Source organism: Miscanthus floridulus, chromosome 7, assembly GCF_019320115.1.
Source record: "Miscanthus floridulus cultivar M001 chromosome 7, ASM1932011v1, whole genome shotgun sequence".
NCBI lineage: Eukaryota > Viridiplantae > Streptophyta > Magnoliopsida > Poales > Poaceae > Miscanthus > Miscanthus floridulus.
The window spans coordinates 40,705,554-40,730,932 of NC_089586.1; the positions used below are offsets into that span (position 1 = coordinate 40,705,554).

Sequence of the window (25,379 nt, forward strand, 5' to 3'; positions counted from 1 at the left end):
ATATGAAAAGAAATGTAATATTGGTGATATCCGTCCGTATCCGATCCGTTTTCATCCCTTCAGAAGAGAGGAAAAAAAAGCACCGGAAAACAAGCTCAAGACAACAACAACAAAAACTATACTAAGGCCCTGTTTAGTTTCCAAAAATTTTCAACTCAAAGTGTCACATCGAATCTTGCGGCACATGCATGGAGTACTAAATGTAGACGATAAAAAAACTAATTGCACAATTCTCGGCAAAATCACGAGACGAATCTTTTAAGCCTAATTAGTCCATGAAAAGCCTTAAGTGCTACAGTAACCCCACATGTGCTAATGACCGATTAATTAGTATCATTAGATTCGTCTCGCAGTTTCCTGATGGGTTCTGTAATTTGTTTTTTTATTAGTATAAAAAAATCCCTCCCGACATCTTTCCAACACATTAATATGACACCTAAAAAATTTTATTTCGCGAACTAAACACACCCTAAGGCATCTAGGTACTCTTGTGGGTTTTGGTAGTTGAATGAGAAAACAATTGAAAAACTAATGAGTTGATGAGCTTTAAATAGGTCTTATTTTGGGCAGGGCTAGATTCTTTCCTAAAATTATGCTTTTTTTCTTGAAATTCCACCGAACCTCTGGTCTGAAAAAATATATGCTACGAAGACATAAATTTACCACATGTACACGTGGTTTGGAATTTTTAACACTTTTGATCGTATCAAACTTCGACACAGAATTACACGTGAGAATATCCAAAGTTAACAAACATCCTTATCAGAAATAAGTTAACAAACAATTGATCGATTACATTCACAGCACCTTCTTTTTTTTTCAAATGCACAAGAGGAATTCGGATGTTTAGAATACATGCAACATGTATACAATCGAAATATACACTAAATTACATGATTTAAACCAGACGGCATTAGAGCGCCTGATCTGTCTATCTACAGCATAAAAAGGACATAGAGCTCCCGCTCTGTGCGGAGTCTGAGGAAGAATGTTAGTGGTAAATCTTATCCTCGCCTATGCAATGCGAGGAGACCACGACTCGAACCCGGGACTAGAGATGGATATCGAGCCAGCTCGACTGGGTTCAGCTCGGCTTGGCTCGTTAATATTACGAGCTAGAGGGGCAGCTCGGCTCGGCTCGTTACTGAATTCGAGCTGACTCGTTTAGCTTACGAGCTACTAAAAAAATAGGACACTCATATTTATAATGTTTATGCTACATTAATTCCAGAAGGTGACATTCATCATAATGCAACCATACATGATTAATATATATTAGGTTCATCAAAAGTATCAATTATGCAACATAGCCGGTTCATCCATAATTATACAGTTCCAGCATACTAACTAGTTGCTTGCCACCACAAACTTAGAAAAGTCTAAAGATTCAATGTCAGCATTATTATCTTCTCCCTAAAAAACAATCCATAAATCAACATTTAAGTACCACAACAATTATAAAATTAAAATTCATATGAAACAACTGAAAATAAGGATTGCATACCAATAGAATAGGTGTACACTTCTAGGTTAACATCATCCTCTTCTGGATTCATGGTCGTAGGCTGATAGGCCTCAGCTCGTTTCAGCTCGTGAGCAGCTCACGAGCTGGCTCGAGCTGGCTCGTTAAATTAGCGAGCTAGACTTTTAGCCCAACTCGTGAAAAAGTTAAAACGAGCCGAGTCGAGCTGAGCTGAGCCGACCACGAGTCGAGTGAGTTGGCGAGCCGCGAGTATTTTGTCCAGCCCTACCTGGGACCTTCCAGTCACAGAAAGTAAGACTCTACCGCTTGCACCAGACCCACCCTTGTGTCTATCTACAGCATCCAATTTTAAATTGTGAACAAATTTTACCGGTTGGATCATGAATGCCTACTTGCTACAGGGTCCAAGTTCAGCTATCTTCAGCAAAGAAGTTGGGTTCTGCTGGCTTTTGTAACAGTCTTGCAGGTACTCTTTCCTGCAAACGGGCCTTTCTGGTGGCGTTTCTCCGTAAGATCCGTATCATGTTGCCAGCAAAACGTGAAGCATAGAGCGCTGCACCAAGACTGAGCGAAGTAGTGCCGTCACTTACAATTGCTGCTTGTAACCTCTTCTTCTCAAATAAAGCCTCTTCCAGCTTCTTTCTGCAGTATCTGTGCCAAGCTGCCTGTATGAAGCAAGCAGCCCAGGTCCTCCATTGCTGTGAGTAAAATTGGAAGGTATGTTGGAGTTGTTTCCTGTGGAGCCTCCTGAATTGCGTGGCAACAAACTTCAAGTCATCAGCCCTCAGAGCAAAAGCTTCAACTTCAGACAACGTCTTCACTGTCCTAGTTGAGCCAGGAAGATTTGAAGCTGAAGTGGGGTCAAGGGCCCATGTGAGGAGCTCTTCACCACAGAAGTCTCCACCTTTTAGAACATTAGAGTTGAAGAAGCCAGTTTGTCCACCATTTGTTGTGGTACTCTCTAGTGTTCCTCTCATGATGAAGAGCATTTCATTCACTGGGTCACCTTCGCGAATGATGCAGCTTCCTTCTGTGTACAGCATAGGCTTCAGACGATCACACATGGCATCCAACAGTTGTTCATCCATGTTTTCAAACATTGGAACCTGCAAACAACAGCAAAAGGTTAACCATGCTAATAACATAGTAAGGTATGGCAGCTGTTCATTAAAACATGACATTAAAAGAAAGTAATATTGAATCAAGTATAAAAGGCATAGATCCCATCCGGAAATTTATAGGCTCAATAAAGTCTTCAAATGTTATTAACTGCTATTCAACTTTCTATGGTCATGCAATCAAAGCTCATGTAAGGAATTTCTTGAAACACGTCATATTGCAATTCAGACACATCTTGAAGGGAACTGGAATTGAGATGATAGAATGAAACCTTCTAGAATACCTTAATTTCCTTTTTTTAAAAATAAGTTGGCAAAGTATAACTAGCTTTGCAGAGATTCAAGAGAAAGTGAATGTCCATGCCGCATAGGCTAGCAAAGGAAGCTAATCTCAGAATTTCCTTTTCTGTCAATATCTATTACCCAAGAACATTATCTAATTGGGCTTTCCCCTCGTCTTCTGCGTCTGCGATCAGCACATAAATTGAATCAAGCTCCATCTAGCATGACAGAGTGCTGTTGGAGTGAATGAAGGCGGTCAAGTGATAACATTATTGTTTTTTGAAGGCATGAATTGTATGAACAAAACTCCGCCTATGTTGTCTCAACATAGCAAGTCCTAAGCCCTGGTAAAGAAGGAGAGTTGTGATAGGCGTGGTGAGCCAACGTTAAATCTAGCCATTCTAATGGAGATGAAACCCGAAAGAAAACTGTTGGGGTGTAACCCTCTTAGCGACGCGCCATATCAGAACCTAGGTATGGTGTCAAATGGGCAAGGGCTGGATCGGCACCCCCTTGCGATGCGTCGTGTTGCGATCTGGGCATGGTGTCAAGTGAGCAAGGATCGGGTCGTCGCTTCCTTAGTGTCGCGCATCGTTTGAGAGCAATAACGCGGGTCTCTATGAACCAATTTGGTTTCATGCCTGGAAGGTCAACCATGGAAGCCATTTTCTTAATAAGACAAGTTATGGAGCGGTATATGGAGAAGAAGAAGGACCTACACATGTTTTTTATTGACTTGGAGAAAGCTTATGATAAAATACCAAGGAATGTTATGTGGTGGGCTTTGGACAAACATAAAGTCCCAACGAAGTACGTCGGGCTCATTAAGGACATGTACAACAATGTTGTGACTAGTGTTCGAACAAGTGATGGAGACACGGATGACTTCCCGATTAGGATAGGACTACATCAAGGGTCAGCTTTGAGCCCTTATCTGTTTGTCTTAATGATGGATGAGGTCACAAGGGACATACAAGGGGATATCCCTTGGTGTATGTTTTTCGCGGACAATGTAGTACTAGTTTGATGAAAGCCGGACAGGATTGAATCAGAAACTGGAGTTATTGCGGGAGACTTTGGAGTTCAAAGGTTTTAGACTCAGTAGAACTAAAACTGAGGATATGAGATGTGACTTCGGCACTACTGCTCGGGAGGGGAAAGATATTAGTTTGGAAGGTCAAGTAGTGCCTAGGAATGATACCTTTCAATATTTAGGATCAATGCTACAGAGAGACGGGGATATTGATGAAGATGTTAGCCATAGAATCAAAGCAGGGTGGATGAAATGACGTCAAGCATCTGGTGTCCTATGTGACAAAAGGGTATCACATAAGTTAAAAGGCAAGTTTTATAGGACGACGATTAGACCTGCTATGTCGTATAGTGCAGAATGTTGGCCTACGAAAAGACGATATGTTCAACAGATAAGTGTCGCGAAAATGTGTATGTTGCGTTGGATTTACGGTCATACAAGAAGGGATCGAGTTCGGAACGATGATATACGTGATAGATTAGGGGTAGGACCAATTGAAGAAAAGCTTGTCCAACACCGGTTGATGGTTTGGATATGTCCAACGAAGACCTCTAGAGGCACCGGTGCGTAGTGGAATCCTAAGTCAGGATAGTAACGTGAAGAGAGGCAGAGGAAGACCGAAGTTGACTTGGGTAGAGGCAATAAAAGGGGACTTGAAAGGATGGAATATATCCAAAGACTTAGTTTTAGATAGGAGTGCTTGAAAAACAGCTATTCACGTGCCTAAACCTTGATTGCTTCTGCTGGGTTTCAACTCTAGCCTACCCCAACTTGTTTGGGACTTAAAGGCTTTGTTGTTGTTGTTGTATGAATTGTATGAACAAGCTCCTCATATACACAGTTCAAACTTCAAAGTACCATTAGGCCTGTCAAACAATCACCCTGTTCGCTGGTTGGTGCTGGTGCTGGTTTGGACTGGCTGGTGCTGGTTTTCTGTGAGAGAAAAACACTGTTGGCTGGTTGAATAAGCTAAGCTGAAACCAACAAGCGAACATGGTGAATACATGGGGCCAATTAAACATTCTGCCTTGCTGACACAAATAAATTTCCACTAGACGTCGTCAAACTTCAGCCATGAGTTGCACTAAAGCCCAGATAAGAGCCTGCCTGGTCCAGAACAAAACCACACCTGGCACTTGCTAATCCTATGCTTAGCAGAACCATACAACATAAGAAACCAGGAGCTTCCATTTACGATTTAAAACACCTACTACTTCAAGAACTTGTGGTCCTTGGCAAATAAGGCTAGGCATATATATATCATCAGCACATAGGCGCATGGCAATAAGTCAAAATATCCAGTCAGCATGGATGCTGCAGATAAATGTTATCTCAAGGAGAAAGTACTTGAGAGTGTTGTTAGTATACCCATAACCATTCAACCATACACCACAAGACGAGCAAGGAGAAAACAAATCAGATAGAGGTTCAGAGAAGCACCTTCATGAGAAGTGACAAACAAAGATGTCTCTTTATCTCTCTTCTAAGATCCTTGGGAAGATTTTTAAGAAGGCCCTCTTCGTCAACCCCTCTTGTTTCTTGCCACCTATATTGTTCATGGCGCATAATCCGATCCTTGAGATTCTCAGGGAGTAACCTATGTGCCATCCACTGCTCTGTATCACGCCTTTTCACTCGCATTTCTTCTATACGCACAGAAGCTGACTGTAAATAGGTCTGCAATTCACCAAACAAAAAAAGAAAACTATATAATATGGCATGCACAAAGCTTAGCTGACTAGTTAGTAGCCAAGTAATTAATGGTTAAACTAATAGTTCCTGCCTCAAACTAAAATGATGAGGCTGTTGTCTTTTTATTTTTCTCAAACACGCGGTTGTCTTCAGATATGGCATGGTACACTGCAGGATAAATTTTGGTAAACCAGAGATGATAAATAAAGGAAATGGACTGGTATAGCTAATTAATTGTGGGTTATAATGAGAAGATCAATCAAAACATTTAGAAAAAAATATCTAAACATGTATGTTAGCCTATTTTATTTTTCAAAACAACCAAGTTGTTACCAGCACCAGCTCTAATTAGAGGGATGATTGTGGTGTCAACTGCACAGTTAGCAACTATTGCAGACCTGGTACAGGGCATGGCCCCCACATTTATGAATATACAGGCCTAAAATATATGGATCTAGCTGTTTGAGGCAAATATTAACATTGAAGGCAATAAAAGACAGATTATCTTTAAAAATAAATAAAATAAGATTTCTGATGCATTCCAATTTCAGTTTTTTTCCATCAGTGTATTAAGGAAAAGCATTTAGTGCAGAATCACTTGAGCACTTAACTTCAGAGAATTATGTAAACAAAATGTTCCTGTATATTTGGTACTAGCATGGTGTGAATATTAAGATGGATGAGCTCAATCTATAGGCAGTTCCATTTTCACATTTATCCAATGAATTTGACTATAATCACGTGACTATGCATCAACATTATGCAGTGAGATTTTAGCATAACAGATTAGATCTGCAGGTGCACATCAAAAGATTCCTTTCGATATGTCGGCCTTATTAATACTAATTAGTTACCACTTAATCGAATAACATACATTACAAGAAAATATCAACAATGCCAAAATAGTGTCTGTACCTGCACATTACCAATAAGTAGTGCAAATAGAACCAAACCCGATGTCGAGACAAAAACAGCAAACAGAAGTATTAGTGCTTGTTTTCATGTTCTGGCCAAGGGAACTGCAATAAATAGACCAATATATAAATGTGCATTGACAGGGGAAAAAACTGGAAGCTAATTTTTCTTAGCAAACCTTAGATTCTGTAGGCCCCACCAAAAGCAATAGAATAGTTTTTCAAAGAAACTCGTTGATTGTGAAACATTTTGGAGAGCAGGTAGAAAGATTCCAAATATCGGGTCTGGATTGGGATTGGAAGTGCTATTTGTTGGGCATGCACTTTGTAAGAAAGAATTATTTGTAAGTGGATGATACCCACAGTATAAAGATGTAAGCTCACAGCCAGTCTGATTGATACATGCTTGTCTCCAACAGGTGTCTTCTCGCTGGATGGAAAGAACGTACCAAAGAGCTCCAAAGCCCTGTAAGTAGTAATAACATCAGTTTGTGATACCTTCACCACGTACGATGAATCATGGGTATTAAAATGCATTTTATCCGGAGGTTGGCCATCTCATTTAAGAGATTTACGGTGCTTGGGAATTATAATAACCATTCATTACCCAGATCCAATGGTTAAAACTTAAAAATGAAAGGTACCTAGTAAAAGGTACTTGAGTTGTGAGCTGATACCACAAATATATGGACCAGGAACTGTCAGGCCTACACCCATGGAAGACTGAAGATGGCGCACTGACGTTTTACGTTTTACAAGTTATCAAACGTATCTTATTTGCTTGCTTATTTATGTATCTGTGACATGTGGGCCATAGGCCAGAACTGGGTATAAGCGTGCGTTGTAAGCTGAACTGGGAACTATTGCATTTCTGAAAAAGAAAACCGAGACATCGAGGGAGTGTCCTCGTCTCGTTCGTCGGCATCTGAGCCTAGTTCTCTCACGTCGCCGGCCATCACCGGCGGCCACGGGGCATAACAGTTGGTATCAGAGACCGTCCTTCCTCGGCGTGGGCGCAGGCTCCAGTGGGCTCTCTCCACCGCCAGTTACCCGGCTTCCACAACAACCTATCGTCTCCGCCCTATCCTTCATCTCCGACAACCCAGGCGACGGATCCGGCGATCCGGCGTCACCACCACCACCACCAAGGCGCTCAGCTGTTCCACGGTACATTCCAACACCGCGTGCCTCGATCTTCAGTTCGTAATTCCGGTGGGCAGGTGATCTTGGGGTGTTCGAGGCAAGATCCCAGAGGTCCCTCCTGTGGTTGAACTGGGTCAGCACCGGCAGCGATACTACCGAGCTTGAGCCCCACCATCTCCACCTCCATCAAACCCTAATCAACCTCTTCGGCACAACACTCGACTAGGGGACTACATCGACAATTCTGGTTCGGCGGTGTGAACCTTGGTGAGCACCACATCATCCGTGCTCCAATTTCTTTCGGTACACTCAATCGGTGGGAGTAAGGGTTTCAGGTTCCTGTGTAAAATTCCAGAGCTTCCTCAAGCCGATTGGGGTGTGGGAGGTGACGGCGGGAAAGTGCCCACGCACTCGGGTTGCAGGACAGTGTTCCTGTGTAAAATTCCTTGGTCGTGCCGCACTTTCAGGCGTAGTCGGCGATCGGGTGTGGCAGGCAAACAGGGAGGTGTTCACCAAACCAGTTGCCACATCCAATTTCTGATTTGCACGGGGTTTCTTTGATCTGTCAATCACGGCGCCACCAAAACCTTCAGCACAAACCAACATCATCTTGGAAGCCATGTCCAGCAAAACAGACGAAGAAAAGGGACGGTGGGATCAGGTTATGGAGGGTTTTGATCTTCTGTTTGCTCGGGTGAACGACATTGGCCTCATTCAGCAAGAGATGAAGAAAGATTTCCAGGACCAGTGCGAGGCTCAGAGAGTTATGTCTCAGCAGGTCCAAGCTAATGGACAGGCAGTGGCGGCCTTGACGCTGCGTACTATGGAAGCTGAAGCTCAGTATGATAACTCAGAAGCAGAATCTATCTTGTCTGAAGAAGAACCTTCCTTCACCAATGTGTTTGGCAAAGAGAAAGATATTGCAGAACCCTCCTGAAAATCCAAGAACAAGAGAGAGCAACCCAAGACAGACTCTTTGCCACACCATACTCTGCCTAAGATGCACTTCCCAAAGTTTGATGGATGCAGCCCAAAGATTTGGATTGATAACTGCACCAACTATTTCACAATCTATAGCATTCCAACAAATCTTCAGGTTACTGCTGCAACCATGCATTGGCATGACAATGCAGCCAAGTGGTGGCAAGCATACAAACAGAATCATCAAATTCCAAGCTGGAAAAAGTTCTGTGAAATAGTACAAGATAAATTTGGTGCTGATGATTTCAGGACTGCAATATCTGATTTGCTGAATCTCAAGCAAACAGGAACTGTGGAAGACTATACCAAAGCATTTCAAGCCCTACAATTTGAGCTGACCATGCACAATAGTCACTATGATGAGCTATTTTTTGCAACCAAGTATGTGGAGGGACTCAGAGATGACATTAAAGCTACTGTGGAACCTCATGTTCCTGTGACTGGATAGAGCGGCAGTGATAGCTAAAATACAGCAGAGGACTTTGGAAAGAAACAAGTCCAAGTCCAACAAAAATCCAATACCAAGATTTCAGAACCAAAAACCAGAGGCCCTACTGAACACATCCACAGTCAATTTACAGAGGATCAGACAATTGAGGGACTACAGGAGAGCTAACAATCTATGCTACTCTTGTGGAGAGAAGTATGAACCAGGGCACGCTGATATTTGTCCAAAGAAACAAAAACCTCAGATCAATGCACTGGTGGTCAATGACCTGGACAAAACTGAAATCACAGAAGATATGCTGAACCAGTTGGCAGTGGAGGATGCCTTAACTGAAGACCTTGGTCAGCTTTCACTAAATGCCCTCTGTAGCTCAGAAACAGAAAATTCCATTAAGCTCAGGGCCATGGTCAAAGACAAAGTGATGCTTATCCTGTTGGACTCAGGAAGCTCTCACAGCTTTGTCAGCAAAAATTTTGTCCAATTAGCAAAATTGACAACAGTACCTTCACCACCAAGGAAAGTGAAGCTGGCAAATGGTCACTATCTTACAACAGCAACCCAGGTTCCTAATCTCCAATGGTACATCCAAGGACACACCTTGTCTAGTGATGACAGTGCTGGATATGGCACCATATGATGCCATTCTGGGGTATGATTGGCTCAAGCAACACAGTCCAATGAAGTGTGATTGGGACACAAAAACATTGGAATTTGAACATCAAGATCAGCAGATAAAGTTACAGGGCCTCCTGCCACCACCACTGGGTGCAACATCAATTTCAGCTACCAAATTGTACAATGCCACCAAGGGCAATGATGCATGGGCCTTTGCCATTGTCAACACAGCTCAACCATCTCTGTCTACTACAGCTGAAGATAGCAGCAGTCCAGTACCACCAGCAATCCAGCAGGTGCTCCAACAATATGCAACAGTGTTTAATGATCCCCAAACACTTCCCCCTGCAAGAAGTTATGATCACTCTATCCCACTTACCCCAGGAGCAGTACCCATCAATGCCAAACCTTATCATTACTCTCCACAATTGAAAACAGAGATTGAGGATCAGGTCAAACAGTTGTTGGAGGCAGGATTTATAATAGACAGTCACAGCCCTCTTGCCTCTCCTGTCCTCTTAGTGAAGAAAAAAGATGGAACCTGGCGGTTTTGTGTTGATTACAGGAAGTTGAATGACATCACTATAAAAAACAGATTTCCTCTACCAATCATAGAAGAGATTTTGGATGAGTTGCCTGGAGCCAAGATCTTCACCAAGTTGGATATGAAGTCAGGCTATCACCAAGTGAGAATGCTTCCAGAGGATGAGTATAAGACTGCCTTTAAAACACATCATGGACATTATCAATTTAAAGTGATGCCTTTTGGTCTCACTAATGCACCTGCAACCTTTCAGTGTGTAATGAATCAAGTGTTGCAGCCCTTCATGAGAAAATTTGTTATAGTCTTCCTGGATGACATACTAATATACAGCAAGTCTTTGGATGAACACTGTCAACACCTTCAGTCAGTGCTGCAAACTCTGCTGGACAATCAATTATATCTAAAGCAGTCCAAGTGCTCTTTTGCTCAACCAAAATTGGAATATCTAGGGCATATCATTTCTTCAGAAGGGGTCTCTACTGATCCAAGCAAGGTACAAGCAATGTAGCACTGGCCTACACCACTGAGTTGAGAGCATTCTTAGGCCTGACAGGCTACTACAGAAAATTTGTCAAGGGATATGGGATTATAGCAAAGCCCTTAACAAACATCCCCAAGCACACACAGTTTCAGTGGTCTCAACAGGCTCAAGAAGGCGCTAGGCGCTTTCTAGGCGCTGACCCTTAGCCTAGCGCCTAGGCCAGCCTAGGCGTTCCAAGGCGTTTTTCTAGGCGTTTTGTATATATACTAATATACATATATTTATATTCTAAAAGAAAAAATAAACAGCTGAATAGTGGGCTTAGATAGATAGAAAGGCTGGCTTAGAGAGATAGAAAGGCCCAAGAGGCAACAGTCCAGCCCACTATTCCATCCTTATCCCACTCCATGTCTCCAACCTTATCCATCTACTCGTCTCCCGTACAACGCCGCATCTCGGTCTCCCGCATCCTCTCGACGCCGCATCCGCTTCCTCCCGTATCAGCCGCCGCCACCACCGATTCCTCTTCCTCTCCTCTCCGGCATCTCTCTCTCTGCTCTAGTGCGCGCCCGCCGCCGCCCACGCACACCCACGCCCGCACCCGCCCACGCACGCCGTCGCTCGCAGCTCCTCCTCCCCCACCGGCGACCTCCCGCTGCGACCTCCCCCACCGGCGACCTCCTGTCTAGCGCCGCCTTGCGCCTGGATGTCCGCCTACCCCCATAGGCTAGGCGGGAACCCATCGACTAGCGACTAGTCGCGCCTAGGCGTGCCTAAGGCGTCGCCTTTTTGAACTTTGCTCTATGGCATGGAAGCTAACATTGGAGTACCTTCATCCATTCAACCATCTACCTCAACCACAGTGTCAGAGCTGGTGGAAAACGGGGAATTACATCTTCAGTTGCTGAAACAACACTTGGCCAATGCGCAAAACCGCATGAAACTCATGTCTGACAGAAAGCGTTCAGACTTGCAGCTTCAGGTGGGGGATCAAGCCTTGCTCAAACCGCAACCACATACTCAGTCATTTGTAGTCAACAGACCATACCCCAAGCTGGCTTACAAGTATTTCGGCCCATTCAAGATTCTGGAACGTGTGGGAACTTATCGCTTGGAACTCCCTCCTGACAGTAAGATTCACCCAGTCTTTCACAATTCCCAACTTAAGCCATTTGTTGTAGATCATACACCTGTCTACTCCACACTACCGGTCACAACCGATCTGGAAGCCGCTGCAGCTGTGCCTGAGCAAGTACTTGATCGCCATCTGGTGAAGAAGGGCAACACTGCCATACCACAAGTGCTCGTGAAGTGGTCCCTTCTACCTTCGACATCAGCTACATGGGAGGACTATGACGTTCTCAGGAAGCGCTTCCCCGACACACCTGCTTGGGGTCAAGCAGGAACTTCAGCGGGGGGAGTTGTCAGGCCTACACCCACGGAAGACTGAAGATGGCGCACTGGCATTTTACGTTTTACAAGTTATCAAACGTATCTTATTTGCTTGCTTATTTATGTATCTGTGACATGTGGGCCATAGGCCAGAACTGGGTATAAGCGTGCGTTGTAAGCTGAACTGGGAACTATTGCATTTCTGAAAAAGAAAACCGAGACATCGAGGGAGTGTCCTCGTCTCGTTCGTCGGCATCTGAGCCTAGCTGTTCTCTCACGTCGCCGGCCATCACCGCGGCCATGGGGCATAACAGGAACCAATTTAAAGATTAAGAGCAAGGGCAACAACAACAACAACAACATAGCCTTTCAGTCCCAAGCAAGTTAGGGTAGGCTAGAGTTGAAACCCACCAAGAGCCCCAAGTCACGGTTCAGGCACTTCAATAGCTGCTTTCCAAGCACTCTTATTCAAACATAGATCTCTAGGTATATCACAGGCTTACAAATCTCTTTTTATTGCCTCCCCATGTCAATTTCGGTCTTCCTCTACCTCTCCTCATATTATTAGCTTGGCTTAGGACTCCACAATGCACTGGTGCCTCTTGAAGTCTCCGTTGGACATGGCCAAACCACCTCAACCAATGTTGGACAAGTTTTTCTTCAATTGGTGCTACCTCTAAGCGATCACGTATATCATCGTTCCGAACTCGGTCCATTCTTGTATGATCACAAATTCATCGCAACATATGCATTTCTGCAACACTCAGTTGTTGAACATGTCGAATCTTTGTAGGCCAACATTCTGCTCCATACAACATAGCTGGTCTAATCGTCGTTCTATAAAACTTACCTTTTAGCTTTTGTGGTACCCTCTTGTCGCAGAGAATGCCAAAAGCTTGTCGCCACTTGATCCACCCTGCTTTGATTCTATGGCTAACGTCCGCATCAATATCTCCATCCCTCTATAACATTGATCTCAGATACCGAAAGGTATCCTTCTTAGGCACTACTTGACCTTCCAAACTCACATCTCTCTCCTCCCGTGCAACTCTGTCAAAGTCGCATCTCATGTATTCGGTTTTAGTTCTACTCAATCTAAAACCTTTAGACTCAAGGGTCTGTCATCGTAACTCTAGTTTCCTATTTACTCCCGCCTGGCTTTCGTCCACTAAAACTACATCATCAGTGAACAACATACACCAAGGGATATCTCCCTGTATGTTCCTGGTAACCTCATCCATTACCAAGGCAAACAGATACGGGCTTAAGCCTGACCCTTAATGAAGTCCAATTTTAATCGGAAAGTAGTCTATGTTACCATCGTTTGTTCGAACACTAGTCATAACATTGTTGTACACGTCCTTGATGAGGGTCACGTACTTTGATGGGACTTTATGTTTGTCAAAAGTCCACCACATACCATTTCTTGTTATCTTGTCATGAGCCTTCTCCAAGTCAATGAAAACCATGTGGAGGTCCTTCTTCTGCTCTCTAAACCGCTCCATAACTTGTCTTATTAAGAAGATTGCTTCTGTGGTTGACCTTCCGGGCATGAAACCAAATTGGTTTGTTGATATCTACGTCGTTCCTCACAGGCGCTGCTCGATGACTCTCTCCCATAACTTCATAGTGTGGCTCATCAACTTAATTCCCCGATAATTAGTACAACTTTGGATATCTCCCTTGTTCTTGTAGATTGGTACCAATATGTTTCTTCTCCACTCCTCAAGCATCTTGTTTGATCGAAAGATATTGTTGAACATCTTGGTTAACCATACTATAGCTATATCCTCGAGACATCTCCACAACTTGATTTGGATACCATCAGGGCCCATCGCTTTGCCCCCTTTCATCCTTTTCAAGGCTTCTCTGACCTTCGATTCTTGAATCCTCCGCACAAAGCGCCTGTTAGTGTCATCAAACGAGCCGTCCAGCTGAACGGTGGTGTTCTCGTTCTCACCATTGAACAATTTATCAAAATACTCTTGCCATCTATGTCTGATCTCATCCTCCTTCACCAACAGTTGCTCCCTCTCATCCTTGATGCACTGGACTTGGTTGAAGTCCCTTGTCTTCCTATCGTGAACTCTAGCCATCCTATAAATGTCCTTCTTTCCTTCCTTCATACTCAAACGTTGGCAAAGGTCCTCATAGACCCGCCCCTTTGCCTCACTCACCGTTCGTTTTGTAGTTTTCTTTGCCACCTTATACTTCTCTATGTTGTCTGCACACCTGTTATGATACAAGCGCTTATAGCACTCCTTTTCCTTAATAGCCTTTTGCACATCTTCATTCCACCACCAAGTGTCTTTCGAGTCGCATCTGCTTCCTTTGGTCACTCCAAGCACCTCTGAAGCAACCTTCCGAACACATGTTGCCATCTTCTCCTACATACTGTTTGCATCACCTTCATCCTTCCAAGGACCCTCTTCAATGACCATTCTAATTTCCACCACTTCGTTCTAACAACCCTAGCTTGTTTGTTCCCACGAGCTTGCACCAGAAAACAGAAGTCAGCCACCACCAGCTTGTGTTGAACGACCACACATTCTCCAGGTATCACCTTATAGTCCACGCATGTTCGTTTATCCTTACTACTTGTAAGGACAAAATCGATTTGACTAGAGTACTGGCCACTACTAAAGGTCACTAAATGAGACTGTCTCTTACGAAAGAAAGTGTTAGCTATCATCAGATCAAAAGCTATGGCGAAGTCTAAGACTTCCTCGCCCTCCTGGTTCCTACTACCATATCCAAAACCCCCATGAACCGCCTCAAAACCTGCACTTGATGTACCTACATGGCCATTAAGATCACCTCCTATAAAGAGCTTCTCGCTACTAGGGACAGCTCTAACCAAACGATATAAGTCTTCCCAGAAAAGCCGCTTAGCACTCTCATCTTGGCCTACTTGGGGGCATACGCACTAATTACGTTTAAGACCATATCACTAATGACAAGTTTAACTAAGATGATCCTATCCCCTTGCCTTCTCACCTCCACCACACCATCCTTGAGGCTCTTATCAATCAAAACTCCTACTCCATTTTTATTTGAAGTTGTCCCTGTGTAGCAGAGCTTGAAGCCGGTGTTGTCCACCTCCTTCGTCTTCTGCCCCATCTATTTAGTCTCTTGGACGCATAAGATATTTATACGCCTCCTAACCGTTGTGTCCACTAACTCTCTTAACTTACTAGTAAGGGACCATACATTTCAGCTACTTAAACGGATCCTAGTTGGCTCGACTAGCTTCCTTACCCTTCGCACCTGCCGAGATAGGTGTGAAGCCCCTTGCTCATTTTGCACCACACCTAGGCACCGATGTGGCGCGCAACTAAGGATGCGACGACCCGATCCTTGCTCACTTGACACCGTGTCCAGATCGCGACACGGCGCGTCACAGGGGTGACGACCCGGCCCTTGCTCATTTAACACCATACCCGGGTTCCGACATGGCGCGTCGTTAAGAGGGTTACGCCCCAATAGGATTCCTTTGGGTTTCATCTCCATAAAAGTGGCTAAGTTTTTATAGTGGCTCGCCGCGCCTAACACAATCCTTCTCCTTTACTGGGGCTTAGGACCTGCTATGCTGGGACACCAAAGGCGCCCCACCATAGGCGGAGTTATTAAGAGCAAGGGCATATTGGTATTTTCGTCCTCCCATCCGATTATAGCAGGAGGGTAATTTAGTGCTAGATCTTCCATCATTGTTCATCCTTTCTTGAGTTTACGATATAACGGAGACCGAGGACGATGCTGTCTAAGCTTTAAAGTACAGCAAGGCCAGGGTGATCTTGTCTGCACTTCAAAGAGAACTGAGATGAAGAAGCAGAGCAAATGACTAGGTGAGCCAAGGAACCTAGCAGCAAACAGCATGGCTGGTAGATGTAGGGCGCACCAGAGCATGGTGGCAGGCATTTGCTGAATCAGTGCGCTCACACACGCGCCTGACCCAGCCCCCCGGCCGAGAGCTCTCATGTCACTGCTGGAGAAGGTGGATGTGGAGCTGTTCACTACGCACTCTCGCGTTTAGGGAAGGACAACGCAATGAATGAGCCATGTAGCGCAGCCCTGATGAAACCCTAACAAGAGAACACTGACAAACAGCAAACGACCAATCCATCTATCGATTTCTCATCTTCATTCCCTCCCTGATGCTTCTCATCATGGCCAACCGGACGCTAAAGCACTATTGCAGTGTTTGGTTATGAACAGTAGGAGCAGTTGGTTTTGGTGGGTTGAGACAGACAACCAACAACAAAAATCTGACACAGGGAGACGAGCTATAAGAACAATTACCGAAATGACCACGTTTATAATAATTTCTATTCCTAACCTTTTTCCTGGGAAGATCAACGGCCTGTAAATGTTAATGTGAAGGTACATGAGGTACTTCTCAAGGGTTGTAACTTGTAATACATCTCATGTAATTATCTGGAGGCGAACCATCTAATGGAAAACTCAATTATCTGATGACTATTGAGTTGACTGCACCAAAGTTTAAGCTGATGAAAAAAGGTGGGCAATTCACTTATATTTCAATACTACACTTTCACGCCTCCCTCAGATGTTTAATAGGAACAGCAACAATTATTTTTATTAAATTGAGCTAGCTAGGATTAAAACTCGATACCTCTAGCCCTGATACCATATTGAGTGGCATGTGCCAACCAGTTAACCAAAAAGCTTAAGCTAATGGGAAAATGTAGGCAAATCACTTGTATTTCAAGAATGGAAAACTAGCTGGTTCACATATTACAAGGATTAGTAGTATTTGTATTGCTTACTGGTTAGTGAACCAGTACTTTATATAAGATGTGCATCAATATAGTGTCTATTTAAGACTACTCCACTCCACCAGATTTAGCACCACAACAAAAACTCTACAGTGGAGTAGCTCCACCATGGAGCAGGGAAAGGTGTTTGGCTTACAGTTCCAGGAATTGGAGGTTTTGTGGGAATGATCTATTGTGACCCTGTGCATTGTATGTATCTTGTATTCTTGTTTGGATGTAGATTGAGTGATACAAATAATCGTGAGTTTCTTGCAGATTTTTCTCGAACACAGAGTTTCTTGCAGACTTTTGGAAACTATCTTTAAGGAATAAAAATTCCTAAAAGTACCAAACTTTACTGAATTTTAATGCCAAATCTATAAGGGCTTTTGAGCTCAAATAAACTCAAATGGATCACACTAGAGTTGTAGTTTACACATAAAACTATCATTAATCTTAATGGACATTTGTACTATCAGAGAAATTAGAGAAAAATATATTTTCCATTACATAGCTACTTCCATCCTCTCCCTGCCTCTTCTCTGTAAACACGTCTTAGGTCTTAGAAGTTAGAACCATTCCAAAGCATCCCAACGGTTCATCTGTGCTCGCTTGATAAACCAACATAATTAAACTATTTCACATTCTAGTTCACCAAACCATGCATGAATAACACTCTTGGGGAATCTGGAAGCACCGAAATGAGTGTGTCTTCAATGGCACTAGCCCAAGCATCCGTGTCTTACTGCAGACTATCACCGATGAATGCATTTTGTGCTGCGCAGCAAAAGGGCTTCAGGAGTTGCTTGCTAAGGCACTTGCTGGAGGCCATTGATGTTTTTTGTTGTTGAGGAGAGGTAGAGGAAGACCGAAATTGACATGGGGGGAGGCAATAAAAAGAGATTTGAAAGCTTGGGATATACCTAGAGATCTATGTTTGAATAGGAGTACTTGGAAAGCAGCTATTGAAGTGCCTGAACCGTGACTTGGGGCTCTTGGTGAGTTTCAACTCTAGCCTACCCAACTTGCTTGGGACTGAAAGGCTATGTTGTTGTTGTTGTTGTTGCTAAGGCTCTTGCCGCCTTGGATGGGTCATTTTTCTGTTTCTTGTCACCGGTGTTTTTAGGGTCTTGCTGGATTTGTTGTGTGTCCTGGTGTGAGTGTGTTTGTGTGTGGGGATTTCGTCCCCTTTGTTTCTTTTTTTCTTAATGAAATGATGAGCAGCTCTCCTGCTTGTTTGAGAAAAAAAAACATTTCAACAAGATACCTACATGATCGATGCTAAAACACAGCGCATGATTCTGAGCTGAACTCTCCGAACACAAACATGCTTACCGATCATGAGAATGCCTGTCAGCAGTGTTGCTGAAGTCAGCTGTGGGCACGTTGGTGCACCAGAACTCCATTCTATTTTCGGTGAGTATGCCAGTCTTGTCAGAAGAACACATACTTGATGTGCTCTAGGTCCTGTTTATGTTGAGCGTGTGGCACTAAAACTTGGCTTGCCGGTTGACACTAGCCATCAAACATGTGCCTGCACTACACAATGAAGAAGGCCTGCCCCCCGCGTCCAAAATCTGCTTACGGCCCAGCTCCTCACTCGGAACAGACCCGCATATACATGTAGCACCTCTCTTACACTTCCGTCCTCGCTTCATGTAAAAAGGTTAACCCGGAGGTGCTACGTTTGGAACGACAAGGATTATAAGCTGGCCCTCACCCTCCTAAACTTCAAGGTGGTACTAAACCCAACAACAACACCTCATGTACCACATGGGCTAACAGCACAATTTCTACAGACTTCTAACGGGCAAGATCACCATGGAGATGTGCAGCGCAATGGGGATCATTACATGAGGGAAACCCTATACTAGAGAGATTAAACTAATGCCCTTTGACTATTATTCTTAACAATCATCACCTGTAACTGGATCACTGCCAACTGCCTTCATGAACGTGAAACACCACCTCCACAGCCATCCTGTATCAATTGTATGTGTCGTCTGGGTTGTCCTTGGGCAAGAAGTCCCTCTTGTGTAAGAGTGTGGTCACCAAGCCAGATGCCCATGAGGAGCAGCAGTGGAATAGAGGAACAGGAGTACAGGACAACGGTGAGCTTGACTGTCCAGTTCATGTGGGTCTCCAGACAACTATGCTTGGCGGTGTGCCAGAGTTTTTAAGCATCATGTTGGTGCCCTGGCCTTGTGGCAGAGCACCTCAAGTTCCGCGACGGCAACTGCCATAGGCAAACGCCCAATGTTTTCAAGTCGTCCGATTAATCGCGATTAATCGTCCTAATCGGTCCCTGCTGACCGATTAGGGGTACCGTCGACTTGTACAAGTCATCCGATTAATCGTCCTAGTCGGTCCCATGGCGACTAGGTTCGACTGGACGACTTGAAAACATTGCAAACGCCCGTCGTCACGGAGCAAGTCTGGGAATGCTGCGAGCCTGAACACAGATCCATTTTGTGGCTTCCAAGGTGGTGGTGTCTAGGGTTACATTGGAGGAAGAGGCAGCAAGCTGGGTGTGTGAAGGACAAGGACCGACGATTGGGAACGAAACATTACCAAAAAAGATGGGGTGTAATGTATTGGTGGGTAATTTTCCCCCAACTCCATGAGGATATTGAAAAATAGATTTCTGGAGCACCCTTTGAGGATAACCACCAAATCCGTGGATTTGGTCCCCAGATTCATGGAGTTGGCTGTGGCTCCTCCAGAGTGTGGTGGAATTGGGGTGTTTGGGACTCCTTCCACTCCATGGAGCTGAATTTGGTGGAGTGGAGCAGTCCCAAACATGCCCATAATTAAAACTGGACCTGCGAGGGTATGACCACCCCCAGGCAAGAAGAAGACCTTCTCACGCAGGCCCAGAAAACCCCCGAACTCCTGCCCCACCCTTACACAGCGGCACCGTCGCCCTGTGAGAACGAACCGGTCCTTAGACCTGTGCTTTGGTGTGGGACAGACGAGGGGATTTTTTTAACCCCAGCCTGAAATTCGCTCCCACGGGAAGTCGAACCCAGGACCTGAGGAGTGCCGCTGGGACGCTCTAACCAGTTGGACTAGAGGCCCTTTGGCAAACATGCCCATAATTAGCAATCCCAGAATTTGCAATCAGAAATGTAAATGTGGTTGATGCATGCCACTTTTTTAATAGATATCCAATATTTTCACTATCTTTTAGTGTAGCCATCTCTAGTTGCAGGGTATGTTTAGAAAACAATTATTCTCGGATTCATTTCCTGACAGGAAAATTCAGAATGCCACCAGAATATGCAAAACTATGCTTCCGCCACTAGGTTAAAATCTTGTTCTACTCGAATTATTTAATCTAGTCTGGTCCCCAATGTTTTCAAGTCGTCCAGTCGAACCTAGTCGCCATGGGACCGACTAGGACGATTAATCACGATTAATCTGTACAAGTCGACAGTACCCCTAATCGGTCAGCAGGGACCGATTAGGACGATTAATCGCGATTAATCGTGATTAATCGGATGACTTGAAAACATTGCTGGTCCCTCATTTCAAGCAGCTGTTTACCACCTAGATATCCTCTGGCAGTGTTTATACCTTGATGAGCTTCATTACACGCTCACTAATCAAAACATACAGCTTATTGGTTTACGACTTGCAACGAAGAAAAGAGATAAGGAGCATACACCAAAGAAATCAATCAGTACAAATTCAGAATCGTAAGTGATTGTTTAACTGATTATAGTGAGGATAAGGGAAACATTTTAAAATAAATTCTCACTAATAATTCATTGAGAGGGCTTACATGACTGGCAAGCATATAAATTATAAGGTTGAAAGCAGTACCAGCCCATGCTGTCTCTGTAAGTATGCCAGCAGATCTCATGATTTGAAGGTAAAGTGGTATTATGTGGAGCAGTGTACTGACAAATAATAATAACCAGTAGTACAATTTTTGCCTTCATAACTTCAGGACCTTGGAGAGTAGGCAGCACCACCAACACAAACACCTAATAATGAAAAATCAGATCTAAACTGAAAAACAAAGAGCAATTCAATCTAATAATAAGTGAGCTGCAAAGCATGATAATAGGCATTAGCAGAACGAAGCATTGATCATACCATGTTCATGATAAAGAACAATCAGAATGTTCATGATTTTATCTACCTTTCAGGCACGTTTTGAAAGTAGCTCAAAGCATTGTTCATACCATGTAACTGGATATTATAGGCATTAGCTCAATACACAGCAAGACAATTATGGAGTGCGCTATACATATCATAGTTTATAATTCAAAAGGTGAAAGTCCCTTCACTGATGCCATTTTCTACGGAGCAGATTTCCACCATAAGGCGGTGCATGCCATGGCTGCGGCAACTGGAAAACATGCCAAGATAATTAATTCAGGCAAGTCCAGGTCAAACAATAAAGACCTCATGGACAGACAACACAGCTCCCATTAGTTGCATCACAACCTAACGTTTCTTCTCTTCCCTCTCAATTCCTCAGACCAAAAAATTGTTCAGCACAGCTCCCATTAGGTGCATCACAACCTAATGTTTCTTCTCTTCCCTCTCAATTTCCCAGACCAAAAAATTGATCCTCGTGTTAATTCCCATGGTCAGCACTTTTAAATGTGTGTAACCTTGTAATTATGAGATGCATTAATTCAAACACAATAATGTTGATTACCTATTCTACATTTCTACCATTGCACTAGAAGAAAACATACAAACCATAAAAAAAGGGAAAACAGGAAACAGTTTGGCATGGAGCAGATCAGGCGCACAAGATCTGCTGCTGTTGGCCAAGATTTTGCATCTACCTTGAATGGGAAATAGACAGATTTTTTGAACCAAGAGGAACTTAGTAACGAATTTTGTTCAGTGTCGAAGATAAAACCATCATAAGAGAAGAGTTTTATATACAGCAAACAAAGAAAACCAGGCATGGGATTTAGGAGAACCAAAACCAACTGACATTTATGCATCACTATTCTAACGCTTGGTGCAGATCACCTAATCAGTAAGGTACCGGTTTCCAGTTTTTCATTTTGTTGCACAGTTGCACCGATGGCTTATGCATGCATGTCTTCTGTGCCTTTGGTGCATTGAAGTTCATTAAAGTAACCTAAAATTGCTAGCAACATTTTATCATAGCCCCTCATTCTTGTATAAGTGTTACCTAGAACCAAAGTGCATGCATATTAATATATTATGTTTATACAAAACACTAGCATAACAACTGTATGCCATTAGATACTCCTTCAGTCAAGAAAAGCACTTGACGTTTTGGATGACAGTCTCCAATATGTACTGTTGACAACTATTTTCTATTAGAGTGTATCCATAAAATGCAAGAAATTTTATGACATTATTAAGCATTTTTAGGGCATAATATCTACAAATTATTTCCATGATTTCAAACTAAATATTATAAAAGTTATTGGCAGTCTAAGTTTCAAAAGTTTGACTGTATCTTTTCCAAAAAGACAAGCAGTTGTGATCGGATTGAAGTAGCTCCATTATGAAATGTTCACTAAGTAGATGGCATATCAAGTACCTGAGGGAGGGGCAGAACTGCTAAGAAATCCACCAGGAACAGTGTTGACATATATCGCTTTGCTATTGCAAATGTGTCCTTAACCAAGACACCCCGACCGAACACTCTAGAAGAGGGAGCAATAAAGCCTGTTCTGAACTGAAATAGCATATGGAGTAAATAGAAGATATCTGTGAAAAAGCGCAGGATACTTGCTACGGTCTCTAACTTCTTGTCCAAGTACAGGCAGTTGTTGCCACCATCAATTACTGGGATATACAAGAACAATGGGTCCACAAAAACTGCAAAAAGACATGATATCACAAATATCTTGTTCCATCTCTGCAAAAATGGCCCTTGAGGATCAAGAACTCTTGTTTTGGACTTCTTTTCCTCTGGGCCTGATTTGTTTAGAGCTTCAGAATGTGAAGAGTTCCCCAGGAATGAAAAGGCTCCTGCAGTTCTGTCCTTTAACAAGCCAAAGATGTTATGCCCTCTTTCTGAATTTACCCTATCTGAAATAACAGAAACAGATTGCTCTGATTTCCAGTCCTGAAACCTGTGCATGACAGAAACAACAGAAAAAATTGTACTTAGGGCTTGTTTGGCAGGGCTCAAATTCCTCCCAAAGCTCCAGCTCTAGCTCCTTCAGAGAAGTCCCTTCTCTGGTGGAGCTGAAGCTCTTTTGGATAACGTTTGCTAGAACGGCTTCTCTTGTATTTTCTAGAATGAATGTAAGGTGTATAATGTCTATGATATCCTGCTATTTTGCACCACGTTTGCGAGAAAGTGTTAGCACAAAAGGTGTTATGGGAACAAAGAAAAATGTCCCGAACAAAAGAAGAAAAAATCCAATGTTCTAATTTTGAAGTAGAGAATGTTGTTTTTTTTTTCAAAATATATTCATGTCTGATCTTGTTTTATTGCATTAAGTGCAAATAACATCATGGTCAAAACGGATTTAAAATCAGTACATATTTTGGAAAAAAATTGCTTTCAAACTTTCAAAATTTGTGCCATGTGAAGCAGGGAAACGAACAGAGCTGTTGGAAGCCATAATTTCCAGCACCATGCGTGTAGTTCATTTTTTCCAGCGGCTTCTGCTGGCTCCCTGGCCGGAGCTGTTTTGATTACCATTCTTGGCAGAACCGGAGCCAGAGCAGATGCTCTTCGGAGAGCCCCACCAAAGGGGCTCTTAGGATATGTTAACTTTCTGTACACCATAGAATGAATCTGGTACCGTACATTTCCACTGAACTGATGTTTTTCTTTCAAAACTAAGATACCAAGTCACTAATATATTCTTGAGTCTGGACGCATGCTGAACTTGTGTCACTGTAGTGCAATTCTCACAACAAATTCAATGCCGTGCACAACAAGGGGATAAGCTTGGGCCTGCTTGGCAGGACTGAAAAATAAATCAAAATACTGTCTTGGCTGATTGTTGCGAGAGAAAAATAATGTCCTATCTGAAAACACTGTTCATGTGAGCAGTGCTTTAGTGAGTGGGCTGGACAGCCAGCCACCAGCCAGCCGAACACCATGGCTTCCTTGTAACACCAGAGGAGAACAGGCCAGCAGTGAAGGCAATAGCTGATCAAATCTTCAACTGCAGCATGGAAGTATCAGCCTCCCTGAAAATCACCAACCACGAAGGTGTAAGAGCCTTCGAAAAGCAGATAGGGCAAATCGTTGATTCTCAGTAACTGCCTAGTAGTAAGCAAAATGGACAAATAGTAGATTCTCAGTAACTGCCTAGTAAGCAAAATGTAGAAGGCCCTGTTTGGAACAACTTAAATTGCCCACGCTTGGATTCGAAGCTCGATTTCAGCAAAAGCTAGCTTTCTTTTCCCAAGAAACGAAGGAAGTTGAAGCGTAGCGTTTGGGAGGCGTCCGCTGCGTGAGGAAGGAGAAAAGCCGCTGGGACCTTGCCTGCATCGCCGGGAAGGGAAGGAGCCCGATTCCACGTAGTTGGCGGCACCTGGAGAGGAGCCCAGCAGCCGCACACGGGGAAGGAGCTCGGTGGCGGCGGCGGATCTCAGAGCTCGGGAGTGGAGGATCTCGGAGCTCGCGCGGGGAGGAGCCCAGCAACGGAGTTTGAAGCGCGGAGTCGGCGACGCGTGGGGAGGAGTCCAGCGGCCGCGCGCGGGGAAGGAGCTCGGCGGCGGCGGTGGATCTTGGAGGCAGCGACGCGCGGGAGTAGGAGCCCGGAGACAGAGGAGGATTAACTGTGACGGACACGGGACACGGCGGCGGCGATCAGCGGCCGCCCAACTGCCGCACGAGAGACAGAGCGGTGAATGGGAGAAGCAAAAGTCGTAGGAAGCAGACGAGTACCCGGTTGTTTTGTGAAAAAGGCACTCCAAAGCGAGCCCGCGTTATTTTAAGGAGAATTGCTTGTACTATGTATCATCGAAAAAATATTTTTTCCCAAAGGAAGAGGAATTACAGAATTATATTAAGGCAAATTTTGCTCATGGCTGAACAAGAGTGAAATTGACTCAACATTAACATTAAAATTTGCTAGATACTATTATAAAATCTTGATCATTTGTCATAGCATATCGTAACATTTGTTTTAATGATTTTCTTATACCTGAGAAGAGAAAAGGCCAGGAAATATTGTTTTTGCCTTTGTCTTTATCCTCTTGTTTCTAAGGAAGAGGGAGGAGAGCCGAGGAGTTAGCACGTTCAATCAATATATGCTAATGAAATCTTACAATCTCAACGACCTTCACGACCGATGAGACCAATACAGAGAACAAGATGGCAAAAACCACCGGAGGGCTTTCTAAAACTAAACTGTGATGCGTCCTTCGTTCAGGAATCAATGATCGGTACCTGGGGCTTCCTGATTCGTGACCACGACGGAGATGTGGTGATGTCGAGACGAGGAAGAATTAATAACGTGTTGAGTGCTTTCCATGTTGAGTTGATAGCCTGTTTGCAAGGTGTCC

At 43.7% G+C, this 25,379-nt stretch overlaps 1 long non-coding RNA gene and 1 pseudogene across 1 annotated transcript; both read right to left on the reverse strand.

Moving 5' to 3' along the window:
* Positions 1-1,377: 1,377 nt before the first annotated feature.
* Positions 1,378-23,323, reverse strand: LOC136466911 (cyclic nucleotide-gated ion channel 1-like; annotated as a pseudogene).
* Positions 23,324-23,647: 324 nt separating this feature from the next.
* Positions 23,648-24,756, reverse strand: LOC136466912 (uncharacterized). The gene is made up of 2 exons (XR_010761500.1): positions 24,355-24,756; positions 23,648-24,056 (listed from the first exon to the last, which is right to left on the reverse strand). It is a non-coding gene; the product is annotated as an uncharacterized lncRNA (long non-coding RNA).
* Between the last annotated feature and the right edge of the window lie 623 nt (positions 24,757-25,379).